The 15,178-nt window shown below is 48.5% G+C and overlaps 1 long non-coding RNA gene across 1 annotated transcript; it reads left to right on the forward strand.

Annotated features, from left to right (window-relative positions):
- Positions 1 to 2,608: 2,608 nt before the first annotated feature.
- Positions 2,609 to 9,924, forward strand: LOC144300765 (uncharacterized). The gene is made up of 3 exons (XR_013367545.1): positions 2,609 to 4,131; positions 5,525 to 6,532; positions 8,077 to 9,924. It is a non-coding gene; the product is annotated as an uncharacterized LOC144300765 (long non-coding RNA).
- Positions 9,925 to 15,178: the final 5,254 nt, after the last annotated feature.

Genomic DNA, 15,178 nt, shown 5'->3' on the forward strand with positions numbered 1-15,178 from the left:
AGTTTTGGAGGTCAAAATGGGTCTCAGTGGACAGAAATCCAGGTGTGGGCAGGGCTGCATTCCTTTCTGGAGGCTCTAGGGGGAATCCATCTCCTTTTCCTGGGGTGGTGCCCCCCTCTCGTCAAGATTCTTTGCCATTAATTCTTCACTAAACTGGGTCCCTAGTTACAATTCTCCTGCAACAACAGTGGATTGCACTAGTTCCTGGAGAACCAGAAAATACTGGGTTGGCGATGGGTCTGATGTGGCCTTGACCTCACGTCCTGCCTTGTGAAGGGAGGACCTGGCCATCCACCCTGGTCCCCAGCGGGGAGTAACATTTCTTCTTTCTCCTCCAAGCTCCCTTACAGCCCTGAGACCACTGGTACCTGAAGTATCTGCTTCCCCTCCCAGGTGGCAGCACCTTGGGGACAGGCTGACATCCACCTCTTTCACCTTGACCTTGGTGCAGGGCTTAGTTCACCATCTGATCCTCATGATGTACGGTGCCAATCAACGAGGGAGTGTTTCCAGACAGCCAACCACTAAAACTAGTTGGTTCCTTTTTCTTTTTTAAAACTTACGATTTTTAACAAAATGGACCTTTTTTTCCATGCTAGAAGTGGCAGCGATCATTTTGCTTTACAAAGCTACGGCAGGTGAGTCAAGATGACAACATCTTTCTGAGGCCACGTTTGTGGAAAAGAACTCGCCAACTTTTCCCCTCTGAAGATGGATTCCCTTGAGTTATTGATGTAATAGCTGTGATCACAGGTAGAGAGGGTAACAATTTTTGCTCTGAACCAAATATATGAAGAAATGCATTTCACAAGGAAACGTCGCCCACAGCAAAAACCACGTTTCCTCCCGAATGCGGGTGGGGACTCATAAGCCCGGTGGGCTGACTGTGGAACATGGGGTAAGAACATAGCCTCTCAGGGATGCCGCAAACCTTGCGGAGGTGGGGGGGGTGCTCACCCCCTCATCTGCTGGGTGGGAGAGTGGGGGGCTGCTTGGGCAGGCTCTGCAGGGAGGACTGCTCCGTCTATACGCTAAGTGCCCAAGCGCTCAGGTGCTATACAACATCAATCAGATTCAGAAAAAAAAAATTTTTTTTTTGAAAAGCACGTATGTAACAAACATCCTTTATCCTTTCCCTTAAAAGACTGTACAAAGGCCAGCTTATCGTTTTTTAAACATTCGGGCCCCCTGCCCCCACCCAAAGCCCAGTATTTGGAAATCAAAGAAGCTAATGGTAACTAATGTCCAAGGAACTGGCTGGAACCTTAAAGGCAGCTGAGTGGGTACTAATGGCCCCATAAAGCACCGCCCTGCCTCCACCTAATGCCTAATTACTCACCGGCATGCCTTTGTTCAGGCAGTGTCTGCTTTTACAATGCAGTCAAACACGGTGAAACTGTGTCCATTTATGGGAAAGTCAAAGACCAATAAATAAAAAGTTTAATTTCCTGATTCCCTGAAGTCGATGAGGCTTAGAAAATGCTCGCCAATCCTTCCAACAATGGTCTCTCAAAAAACCCGTGTGAGCAGCCGCCTCGTATCAAATTTCATTGCTCATAAAAAAAGAATCAGATAACGTTGAAGTGAAAAAAAAAAAAAAAAGCAGGATACAAAGTACACTGTGTTTACCACCAAAAAACTATCAGCTTAGGGCCAAGCGCCGAGCCTGGCAATTGCTATCAGGCCTTCGTGACGGGGGCAGGATTCGGGGAGATCGTCTTTCCCGTTTTCAAAATTTTCTATTGCTATATGAGTTTTACAACAACGACAAATTCAAATGGATCAGCGACACAATTAGTTAATTGTTTAACAGATGCTGTTGCTCAGAACAGGATCATCACGCGAGGCTTCCAAGTCAAGCAAACGTTTCTGGTTTTGTTTTCCATGTTTTGAACACTGCCATTTATTTAGGTTCTGCAATTCGGATAAATTCTACTTTATATCAGTATATCACAGGCAAATACATAGTACCATAAATTGCATTCGTAGATATAAAATTCAATCAAGTGCCAGAGGCCTCCACATCTTGGCTTTCGTCTGGAGGGCTGTTGACTCCTAAACAGATGTCCCTCGTTACTACCATTAATAAAAAGTAGTCCCCTCATTAGGTCTTTCCACTTACTGAATTCTTCAAGGCAATTAATGATGTTTAGCAAACTTCCTCTCTGTAAATATGATATAGAAAGATGAGACAACAAAGCGGGTGTGTGATTCTGTGTCTAGTAAGAAAATGGCTTGGGGGACACCAGCTGGAAGATTCTCGTAGATGGTCTACAGAGAGCAGATTCTGCGTGTAAATGGACAGAACCAGTTCTGACCCATTCCAGGCTGAGCAGATCAGCACAAGCTTTTCGACCAGGACCCATGTCTGAGGGGCTCATCGCCCCACTGTCGCTGTGTCTGTTGATACGGGAGTGGCTGGGGACAGTACATTAGCTGGGCTGGTTCTCTTGCCCCTCCCTTCTGTCCTTCCCCACCACCGGTGCTGGCTTCCCTTTATTTCTAACCATTTCAAATGGTGATCCCCAGCGTGCCCTCCCCCCACCCCCCTTCCCTCCCATCCTCATCCCTCTCCTCTTTCTTGCATGCGTTTTGTTGGCCGGTCTTCTGTACACAACCGTGTATTCAGCACAACTTGCCAAACCTTTCTGAGGCCCCGAGATGCAGCGAGTCGTGTCCCTCTTGGAGCACCCATCGCGGCTGGGAAGAGAAATGGGTTAAGGAGATGCGTGCCCCTACGTAGAGCCAGAGTTGGGCCCTGGTGGTCTCAGGAGCACGTACATTCAGCAGGTCTGTCCTGGACTGACTCCTCCCCTGCTCACGTTCCATGTTCAGCTAAAGACATCACCGTCTATCCCGTTACCAAGTCCAATGCCTCCCTGCCTCTTACCTCTGCATAACTTCCTTCTTTGGGTTCCCACCTCCACTGCCCCAGACACCCCTGACTCTCAGCTTCCTGCTGTCAGCTTTTGGCTCATCCTCTTGCTCCTCGATGGCTGCTGTGCACAGTGTGATTCTTCTTAAATTTACCCAAATGCTGGCGCCGTTGCTGAAAAACACTGAGGACTCACATCAGTGGGATGAGCTCAGCTTCTCTGTCACAGCCCTTAAACCACTCAGTGCCAGCCTCCACATGCCACCAGCCAGGACACTGGTACCTGTCATTTCCCAAGCATATGGCTCTGGCTGACACCACCGGCCCTTGGCTCACACTGTTCCCTCCACCTAGAAGGCTCTCCCGCGTACACCCCATAGAGGATGTCATGCATCCTGTTCACCTGTTGGTTGAGGCCCAGGCCCAAGGCCATGTTTTTAGGATCCTCACACTCCCTACCCCTGCCCTTGGTCATCTCCTTTCTGACCACATTGCAGAATGTTTCAGATCAAGGGTGAGTTCTCCATCCTATGGTCGACTGTTGCACCTTGACGGCTTCTGTCTACACAGCTGTTCCCTGAGATAGCTTTGTGGGTAGTGATCTGATACTAGTGTTTGGTATTCCTGAACATGAGGCTATTTTTTTCAGAACCAAAAACACTTATATTTTTAAAAATGGAAAATCCGAATTGAGACTTGAGTTACACTCAGATAATTATAGGCAGCAGTACATTTTCAGATTAAAAGAGGTTCCACTCATTGAGTATGCATTATGACCCCACTCTTCCTACCTAAAAAAAATCCCTTCAGGGTATCTGATCGTGGCCTCAATGTCTATTTCCAGGGTTACTAGTGAAATTGAGTTTTTTTTTTTCCTTTAATGTTTATTAGTCATTCGTATTTCTGCCAGATGTCCTTGATGGAATCTCTTAAAATGCAGGTGGAGATGGGGGTAGATGGGGGTCTGGCAGGGAGACTTCTCTGGAGAGAAGAGAGCAGTCCTCATTCTCCCCCACACCCTCTCCCAAGGCTGACCACCTCCTACCCATCTGTGCCTGTGTCGCTCCTCTGCCCTCCCTTTTTCCTTCCAGAGCTAGATCCTGGAAGATCTTACCTTTTCCCTGGGATGATTCACTCTATTTGGGACATCTCCCTTGATCATTCGCCCAAACCCTCAAGCAGGAAGGAGAGTGGACTTCAGTCCTACATGCTGGCCTGCATTCAGATGGAGAGCATGCTAGGGCCAGGTGCAAAAGGTGAAGACTCACATTTTACAGAAAAATAGAACACAGTATAGTTTTATTATTAAAATGTATGCAGTTAATTTTTAAGATGGATCCCAATGATCTACACCTCCCTGTATTCATGCCCTGGTTTGATTCCCCAACATCCTGAATCAGGGCTGGACCCTTGTGATCAATAGAATATGGTGGAGGTGACCATATCTGACTCTAAGGCTGGGTCATAAAAACAGAGCTTCTGCCTGTGATTCTCTCTCTCGGAGACACTCGCCCTTGGAAGAAGCCCAAACTGGCCCCCGTGAAGAGCCACGTGCTCAGGTCCCCAGCCTCCAGCCAGCCTCAACCCCCAGAGAGTGAATGAGCCTTCAAATGTTTCCAGCCCATGGTCTTTAAATCTCCCACGTGACGCCCCCGACTAATCATCCCCTGTCCGAATTCCTGACTCACAGAATGGTTGTTTTGCATCATTATGTTTTGGGATCATTTGTGATGCAGTCCTAGTGGCTGGAGCAAGATACATAGTGAAACAGATTTTATTCCAATATTGCTGTCACCAAATGGGAGTGTACCTGGAGGGCTTCAGTCCCTAGCAGAGGAGATGCCTAGTACATGCTTGTTGAAAAGAATCGGAACTATTTGGGGCCAGGGCTCTGTGATAAGGCGTACACACAGCCACTTAGGATACTGGTTGGGATACCCCATTTCTAATAGTCTTAAAAAGTACACGGTAGGCGACCATACAGATGAAGACCACAAGAGGGCAGGTGTACATACTGAAATAGGGCTTCGTGGACTTCCCCTTCTTCACTCCTATTGACTTTTTTTCCTTTTGCATTTCACTGATGATTTTGTTTGATATTGATCAGTGCCCACAGATCAGCCTCATTTTGAGGAAGTGAGTCCACATTTCAAAACCCAACCATCTAGGAAGGCGTTCAGCCAGAGAGGTTCCCCAGCAGTTAATTTAACAATGCCATATTTGTATTTCTTATAAAATATATTTTTGTAATGAAAACACCTACAATTTCATTACTAAGAAAAATTGAGCTGCTATTTTTAAATGTCAGTGGGATAAACATTTCGTGACTTTATATCACTGCATGAATGCAGATGTGCTATTTACTCAATCTCATTTATTTCATAATGGGATTAAATAATGCTTCATTATTTCATAATGAACAAAGTAATATTGTGATCTTGAAAAAAGAAGCAATTACACTTATTCGTCTTTCACCTTAGAAACCCCTCCCCCCTCGGTGCATTCTGACATTAAAATGAACTAATTTGTTGGGTAATTTTAAAAAAGTCGTCTCAATTTCCCCAAGAAAGATGAGGAAGCAGGCTTCTCAGACCCCGGGGTTTTTCTGATTATGAATTGTCTTCTCATAATGTTTCTCCTCAACTCCAGGTAGCCTGGCCCCTGGGGTGCTTCTCACCCTCCCTGGCGCCTGTCCCTGCCACGCACGTCTGGAGCCCATGGGGCTGAGTCATCAAAGGCTGATTGGGGGCCCCTGTAGTGTGCCCCGCACCAGTCCAGAGCCACCGGCGATTGCCAGTTGGGACATATAAGTCCTGCGACGCGGGGCACTTCAGCAGCCTCTCTGAACCTCAGCTTTCCCATCTGTGAGATGGACCCACACTGCTGCTTCTCCCCGGAGGACCCTGTGAGGACTGAAGGAGACAGGGGACCACGGCTCCTGGGATCACACACACACCTGGGGACGTGCACCTGCTGCCTGGGGACAGCAGACGCTCGGCAGACAGCTAGCTAGTACTACTGTTTACTGCCCTGCTTTTTGTCCTAGGACAACCTTTAACAACGACTTTGAAAACAAAGATGCTCAAAGAGTGGGATGTCTCCCTTACTGTGTACTACGCGTGGCCTCCCTAAGGTCTTCCAGAAGCTTCTTCCAGAATGGATGCTCCTCTCTATGCTTCCATAGGGCATCTGATGATGCAGCTCTTATCACCGGGGAAAAGCTCCGCGTGCAGGAAGCCTTCCTGCCCGTTTTCCTGCTCAGTGTTGGGAGAAAGGGTCCACCGCAAGGGGCGGCAGCTCCTACAGCAGCGTGCTTTCCGACTTGCCCTCCGCAGATTTTGCACAACAGTCACTGGCCCACATTGGAAGCCACCACCACGAATTAGCTATAGTGGGGCTCTCGCTGTGTGTCTGGGTCCGAGGTGCCACGGTGGACACCTGTTACAGCAGAGCATGCACCGTTTGCATTAAGCAGGCCTGGCTCAGGCCGTGACGCCACATGGAGTTCTTTGTAACTCTGCTTGCCCCCAGCCAAGCACACCAAGTCAGATCATTTTTATGGGAGAGAATTCTACAACGGCACACTTGAATTTTTTCCCCTTCAACCTGCCAAATGATTCTTATCATTACGTGGTCTCAAATATATTTTATTATGAGGTGAGTGGGTTTTTCTGTTTCTTTTTTAAAGGCACCAATGACTTGCATAACCTTTAACCCTTGACTGTAAGCCTGCTACATTTGGACAAGCAGTAAATCGTGACTCTAGTTTGAAAGCCACTTGGGTTGGCCTGGGCAAATCTCTGGACGTCTTGGCTGGAGAAACTTTGAGGACTCTCTGTGGCTTTAATGTTCCAAGAGTCACACTCGACACTTCCTTGATCTCATGGAGGGTGAGGCTGGGGCTCTCCTCTGGCCTCTAAAGAGGCCTACTCCTCTCTGCACTGGGAGGCTCTCCTCTGTCTGTGTGGGAGGCCAGTCCCACACTCTGCTGTGTGCTCACTGGCCACAAGGACTGTGCCTTATCACTGTGGCATTTGCCTTAGTTCAGTCTGCTATTCCCCAGTCTCCAGGCGTGTCTTAAACAAACATGTATTTCCCACAGTTGTGAAGGCTGGGAAGTCAGCATGGTTGGGTCCCAGTGAAATTCTCTTCCTGGCCGGTAGACAGTTGTCTTCTGGTATCCTCACATGGCAGGGACAGAGAGAGGGTGCTCTGGACTTTTACTCTTCCTTAAGGGCACTAATTCCATCACGGGGGCCCCATCCTTGTGACCTCCCAAAGGTCTCATCTCCAAATACTGTCACACTGGGGGGTTAAGTTTTCAACATATGAATTTGGGCAGGACACACACATGCTGTCCATTACAGTATCCCAAGAGCCTCACACAGACCTGGACCATTTCCTGACATCACAACAGGAGTGGTGCCCCCTAGAGTTGTATGATGCGGTGGCACATAGTATTAGCACTCAAATACTTGTTGGCTAAAAGACATAATAAATTATGACATTTCTGATTCAAAAATATATTAAATATTTTTTAAAAAACTTTAAAAGATTTTTAGGTAATCTCTACACCTGACATAGGGCTCGAACTTACAACCCTGAGATCCCCGAGATCAAGAGTCACATGCTCTACTGTCTGAGCCAGCCAGGCGCCCCTTCAATAGCTCTATGAAAATTTTTAGTGGTGTTTTATAATAATATAAAAGGCAGTGCATAAATGAAAGATGACATCTTAAATTAAAGACATGCTTTCAAAGAACTTAAGTTGATAGATTTTTTTTTTCCTGAATGACTCTAAGCATGACTTAAATATTCTAACAGGCCAATGGTTTATTGATCAGAAAAACTTAGGTATTAAATTACTGGCTGAATACTGCCCTAGGAATCCCATTCGTCTTTAGATTTTAGGGTGATTAATTTGATAAATAGGCAAGGTATATTTTCATCTCTGTAACATCTATTTTTTTTTTTTTTTTTTTTATTTTTTTTATTTTTTTTATTTTTTTTTTTTTCATCTCTGTAACATCTAAAAGCATAATCTGATGTTCATTGTTCTAAGCAGTGATGTTCTAAAGGAATGTGCCTGACCTCATGATTAAGCATTTAAGTCTTTTTTCAACTGTCAATATGCCCCAAATTCAGATCAGTGAAAACATCTCGCTTTACATGTATTTTTCTTCTTGTCTTGTTCTCTCAAGGCTCTTCCTCTATTGGAGATACAAAACTCGACAAATCCTGTTGACTTTGGAAAGTAGCAAAGAAGGATTCAGTTAATCCAGTGCTTGAAGTGGGACCTGGGGCAACCTGCCAAGATCATGCTATTCTTTTGTTTGGAATCCTACCACCCACCACTCATTGCCTCCAAACTCCCTCCTTCCCTATACTCCCCTCTTCTTTCCCTGCTGGGCTCCCTGGGCCCCAACCAGCAGTGTGAGTGAGTGTGGGGTGGAAGCCCTGGGGAGGTGGCACTGGGGAAAGCCAGAGCCCACTGGGCCTCTGTGACTCCCGCCACCCTGGGTTAAGCCCATGAGAACCTCAGAGCGCCTCGGTGGGCGAGCGGCCTATGTGGCTGTTGGGACGTGGCAGTGTGGCTCGTCTTTGAACTCTGTAGTCTCACTGATGCTGTGTGCAGCTGGGGGCCTCTGGCGACAGGCAGCCTCACCTCCCTGGAAGCCTCGCCTCTCTAGCTGCCACTCTTCTCCCCACTTTGTGGCTTGTCCTGTTGTAGCTCACGGCATCCGGAGAATTCTGCTTTGCCATCTGCCTTCTGCACTGGACCGTGAGCTCTCAGAGGGAGGGGAAGGCCTTGCTCTTTACTGTATCGTCACTCCTGGCGTGGGGCAGGCACCTCACTGATGGGCTGACGGAACGAGTGCATGGATGAGCAGAGAGCATGCAGATAGTGTGCATGGAAGAGCTCTGTAATCAGCAAAGTGGCATGTGACCATTTTCTTTATAATTGCCAGCACCAGGGGCCTTGCCCAGGACAGAGCTGGCACTCAGCACCGTCATCCGACATCCGAAACGAGGGCTGGAAGGCTAAGGGAGCCCGCGGCTGCAGGCCAGGTGCTCAGGAAGCAGGCTCAGGGGGAGTCCAGAGCATAGGATGCTCACTGGGGAGAGCCCTAAGGCCTGGGCTGGAAACATGAGGAGGATGTTGGGACTGGCCAGGGGTTTCGGGGGGTAGCTGTGATGCTGATGGCCTGATGACAGTTTTGGCTGTCCCCATGGGGAGCCCTGAGCTAAGATGGTCCTTTTTTTTAAAGATTTTATTTTTCTTTTTTTAATTTTTATTTATTTATTTATGATAGTCACACAGAGGGAGAGAGAGAGAGAGAGAGAGGCAGAGACACAGGCAGAGGGAGAAGCAGGCTCCATGCACCGGGAGCCCGACGTGGGATTCGATCCCGGGTCTCCAGGATCGTGCCCTGGGCCAAAGGCAGGCGCTAAACCGCTGCGCTACCCAGGGATCCCCTAAGATGGTCCTTTAGACTGCTCCTGACTTGGACCATGACAGCTTGGCCTTTATCACCTGCCCTGACGAGACATTGGGTGCAGGTTGCCCCAGGTAGGGGTGAGCGTGGGTGAAGGTCTGTGCAGCACACCACAGTGTCCACTACACCAGCTCTTAGGAATCCAAGACCCAAGGGAGCATGTTCAGAGCCAAGGAGGCTGGGCTTGGCAAGCCCTTCACCCATAGTGAAGACAGCCTTCAGTTAAGTAAACACAGCCTCGCGTATACACAGTCTGCCACCAAAGCGGCTCCTATACTAGGCCGGGCGCCGAGACCTTCCAAAGTCTGGGTCAGAGCCTATGGGGCGCTGGCAATGTTCCGTCACTTGCTCTGGGTGCGGGGTTACACTGGGTCGTGCTCTTGTGACACGCTGGCTTTTCTCTATACGTTATGTAAATTACATCTCAATAACGCTGTGCAAATTATTTTAATGTTTGTAACAAATGTGTCATGGTTAACCTTCCAGTCTGTCTCCTATTTCTTCTTTTAGAAGGGAAAACATCAGCAGGGGTTTACTACGCACAATTTTGCCAACCCCCAGATGGAAACAAATATTTTAAAACTAAGCTATGAACTGAGCCAGAATGTCAAAATTGTATCCCTGGACCAAACCCGATTTTCACTTTAAGCGTGGACAACTCTCTATTCTCCAGGTTAGCTCATGATCGGCTTCCATTTCACTCCAAAGAGGATTTAAGCAGGTCTAAAGGCCTTAAAGCATTTCCAGCCCCTCTGGCCACACCCTGAGGAGCGCTCTCGGCCAAGCACTGCATCTGGGACAAAGGAGTCACGGCCGAGCTGGTGGGGGCCCCGGTCCGCTGGGAGGCTGCTGCTGCACACGTAGGAGCTAAGTCAGCGGGTGCGCAGGGCAAGGATCAGCATGAACTTTCTGGAAAAGGTGTTCCCTTGCCAGATTTGGAGAGATGACTATCTAAATGCTTTGGCGCGTCTCCTGGAAACTCATTTTGCTGGTGTTTGTTTTCCTCCACAGGCCAGGTCACCCTGGCCCCCTCATGGTCATGGCCCCTGCGATGGAGGCTCTTGCCTTTCTGCATTTGTACTCTTGCCTTTGTGCTATTTTTCTTATCTTCCTGTGCAAAGAGGTGGCTTGCTCTTAGACGGCTGCGCTTTTCATTGAAGGGACAGAGGCCATCCCCAGCATCCTCGGCAACCGAGCCTCTTCTTGCAAAACCTTGTTTACTTGAGTTCCCTGGAAGCTGCTCCATTAAATGCCTAGGGTATCAGCTTTCTTGCTGCTGCTTCCTTCTTTCTTCTTTCTTCTTCTGCCGCAAGACTGTACATCTCCTGAGTATCTGGGCTTCTTGCAGAGCTTCATTCCCTACTGCACCCCTTTAAAATTTCCAACTAAGATTAGCCCCCAGCAACAAGGTGGCTGGTGAGCTGGGGCGCCTCGGGGTCTGCATGGCACCCTCTGCCTGGCTCTGAACGAGTTGACCAGTAAGGACCCACCCCACCTCCTCCCTTTCCTCAGCACAGTGTTGAGAACCAAGGCCTTCGGTTCCGTTCAGATTCTGAACAGCCCTGGGGCCCTAGGACTTGCGGTGACCTGCTTTTAGGTCTCTGGTTTTTTTTTTTTAATTTTTTATGACAGTCTCTCACACACACACACACACACACACACACACACACAGAGAGAGAGAGAGAGAGAGAGAGGCAGAGACACAGGCAGAGGGAGAAGCAGGCTCCATGCACCGGGAGCCTGACGTGGGATTCGATTCCGGGTCTCCAGGATCGCGCCCTGGGCCAAAGGCAGGCGCCAAACTGCTGCGCCACCCAGGGATCCCTAGGTCTCTGATTTTATTATCTGGTCACTCCCCGCTCCTCAGCACCACCGCCAGCACCGTCCCCAGAACCACCCCAGTACCCCCTCGCACCCCCCCAGCACCCCAGCACTGCCCCCAGCACCCCAGCACCACAGCATCCCAGCACCACCTCCTGCACCACCCCTAGCACCGCCCCATCCACTGCCCCCAGCACCCCAGCACCGCCCCCAGCACCCCAGCACCCCAGTACTGCCCCAGCACCCCTGCCCCGCCCCCAGCCCCGCCCCCTGCTCCAGGGGAAACGCCAGTCTCGCCAACATTCACGTGGGCACCAGGCACCATCCCCACATCCTTTTACGAGGGGTCGAGGGGTAGGGAAGTTCACAGGATGACACCAGGCGCATCGGGCCGGGGAGATGAGGAAAGCACGGCCGGAACCGTGCTGTGCCTGGTGTGCTGCGGCTTCCTTGAAGCCTGCGACAGGTCTCGCCGTGGGGGCTGGTCCAGGGCGACAGAGCTGGTCCATCTTGGAGTCAAAAGAGTTGCTGCAGAGCGTCCTGGAAGCTGAGACTCGGGAGTTGATGCTACCACGGGGGGGGAAGACTAAGGTCTAAGAAAACCTCGCAGCCTCCACACACTGATGACCAGCCGAAGCTGCCGTGTCCATCCCGAGGGAGGAGAGGAGGCCACCGTCAGCGTGTCCCTGGGCCCCGGATCCAGAGCCAAGGCGAAGAGGCGCCTGATTATTTGTAAATTCAAACTGCATAGACCGCCGTGCACAATAGCGGCCCTCCGGTCTCTAATGTGTTATTAACTTCCTGGGTACATATTTGCTGATATAACATCCACGGTGAGGCCGTGAAGAGGTGGACTTCCAATCCTTCTCTCCTACTTACAGAGGCGCGTAGGCCCACCTGTCCCTCCCACCTTCACGTGTCAGGAGTGTGCAGGGTTTGGTCAATTAGGACAGTCACCAGCTTTTTCTCTCATTTAGAAATTGGCCAATCATTGGGATGATTTCAAGTCAGCTTCCTATTAAAGATATTACTAAAAAGGAATGTGCTAACGCAGAGGGATGGTTGCCTCCCAATATTGCTATGCTCCATGCGAGGTGGCGAACGCAGCATCAGAGCCATCCATTGCGAAGATATGCGAAGAGCCCACAAGCGCGTGAAAAGATGCTCAACGTCACTCATCATTTGCAACTTTTGATGCAAATCAAAAGCAGAAGAAGCTACTGCCCCACACCCGTCAGGATGACTACTACTAAAGCAACAACAACAACAACAACAGAAAATAACAAGAGTTGGCAAGGATGTGGGGAAATTGGAGCGCTTGTGCGCTGTAAATGGGAATGCAAAATGGTGCAGCTGCTACGCTAAACAGTATGGCGGATCCTCAAAAAACTAAAAATAGAACTACTTTACGATCCAGCAATCCCACTTCTGGGGATTATACTAAAGATTTAAAGACAGAGTCTCAGGGAGGTATTTGTACACCCAGTTCATAGCAGCGTTCTTCACGATCGTCTGAAAAAGTGGAAGCAACCTAGTGTCAATCAGTGGATTGATAAAGATGTGAGTGTACATATATATATGTATACACACGCACGCACACACACACACACAATGGCATATTTAGTTTTAAAAAGGAAGGAAATCCAGTCATATGCTATTACATGAATGAGCCTCAAGGACATTAGGCTAAATGAAATGTGGGCTAGCCTCAAAAGGATGATACTGCATGATTCCACTTATATAAAGTCCCTGGAGCAGTCAAAATCATAGGGCCAAAAGGTGGAATGGTGGTTGCCAAGGGCTGGGGGAGGGGGCTGAGGAGTTGCTTAATGGATATGAAATTTCAGTTTTGCAAAATGAAAAATTCTGGACATTGGTTGCACAGCGATACGAGGTTATGTAACAACACTTAACTGTACACTTAAAAATGGTTAAGACAGCAAATTTTATGTTCTGTGTATTTTACCACAATTAAAAAAATTATGCGTGGTCACCTCCTCACAGCAGTTGTCACTGTCTGTCCGGGGGTGTTCTTCTGGGTGCGTGTCACCCCACGTATGCTGAGTCCTTGACTGTGTCTTCCTGACCCACATCCACCACGGCCCCTGGGCAGGGTCTGGCAAACAGATGCTCAGCACAGTTTTACTGAATATCTGAGGAAGAGAGGGAGAGAGAGGAAGAAGAAATGAATAGAAAATCCACAAAAGATAAATTACAAATGGACAGTAACCAAATGAGAAAATTTTCAGCTTCGCTAGTAATCAAAGAAAAGCCCATTAAAGCAACAATGAGTTTCCATTTCTCACTATGAAATGAGCAAAGATATTTATTATTATAATTTAAATACCTAACGCTGGCAAGGATTTGTCGAGACGGACAATTTCAGACAGAACTAGCACGTTTCTGGAAAGAAATGGAATAGTACCTATGAACAGCCCTATAAAAATTCCTATCTTTTGACCCAAAATCCCCCATCTAAGAACATATCCTAAGGAATCGACAAGATACTTAGGCAAAGATTTAGGGGCAAAGATACTTATCACAGTTATTAATAGCAGCTCAAAGACCAAAGCTCGCTATCTGGCCAATGGAGAATGCTCAGGTACAAGACACAAAATAACATAGCTAGTAAAAAATCATATTTTAGAAAAATAATGATGTGAGAAATTTTTACAATGATACACACGTATAGGTCATGCATATACTAAGACAGATTTTGTGGAAAACAAACCAACCTCAGAAACAGAGGAAATACATCAAAATGTAATCTGTGGTTTCTGGATGAGGTGATTATCATGGATTTTCCTGTACCTTTTGTAGTTATCTTTTAACAATTCTAAAACAGGGACACCTGGGTGGCTCAGTGGTCGAGCGTCTGCCTTTGGCGCAGGGTGTGATCCTGAAGTTCTGGGGATCGAATCCCACATTGGGCTCCCTGTGGGGAGCCTGCTTTTCCCTCTCTCTGTGTCTCTGATGAATAAATAAAATCTTTTAAATAAATAAATAAAATATTCTAAAACAAGCATTTGATATTTTTGTAACTTGAAACAAAATGTGACTTGAAGGAAGCAAAAATGTTGTCACCATCTGAGCATCTAAAAAGTGCTGGGGAAGGCAAAAATGATGAGGCATGGTTCCTATACTCAAGGAGCAGTCTCGAGGTGGTGGAGACTGGGAGAGTGCTGGCATGGGGCTGATGAGATGGGACCAGGGAAGGTTCTCGGGAGAGGGGTCTTGCACGGCCGGGAGGATCTGAGCCCTTGTCTCTGCCTCCTCCGGACTTGCTGGTAGGGTTCCCTACTCACTTTGTCCTTCCCTGGCATCACTCGTCCCGGGCACTCTGCTTCCGTGATCCGTTGACAGTGCTTTAGGGTTTATTCTCTCCGTGATCTCTGTAGGCTCAAATCAGCCAATATAGGATATTCTCCAAAGTTTATCTCCTTAATACCCTTGCTGCAGCAGACTTTCAAGTCAGAGCTTATTTAAATCATCACTTGGCTTGCATCCACTCTGGGAGGGATCGCTGCGCTCGGAGATCAAGGCCTGGCAAGTGGCAGGACCCACATGGCCTGAAGGGCCACTCCAGCTGAAGCCTGGAGTCCTGGGTTGCAGAGCTGGGAGGCAGGTACCTCGATTGGGAAGTGGGAAAGTGCGAACCATAGAGTTCGGACAGTGGCTTATCCAAGACAGGGCGCCAGCCTAGGGCCAGAGCTGGGGGTGTGTCCTAGCTTTCCTGACACCCAGGTGGTGCACCTGCACACTGCATTCTGCTGCTAGAGGGGCCACGACCCTTGTTTCCCACTGGGACACTGGACTTACTGCAGTGGAGCAGAGGGAGACCAGGACAGACGCCTGGGGGTGGGGGTGTGCTGGGGAGCAGGGCGCATGGTGGCCGCTTTTAGTGCTGATAGCAGAATGGTGAAAATTATCCTTGTGTGCACATCAGGAGACCATCTGGGTATCTTTTGAAATTTATAATTGAAAA

The sequence above is a fragment of the Canis aureus genome, chromosome 29 (assembly GCF_053574225.1).
Source record: "Canis aureus isolate CA01 chromosome 29, VMU_Caureus_v.1.0, whole genome shotgun sequence".
Lineage (NCBI taxonomy): Eukaryota > Metazoa > Chordata > Mammalia > Carnivora > Canidae > Canis > Canis aureus.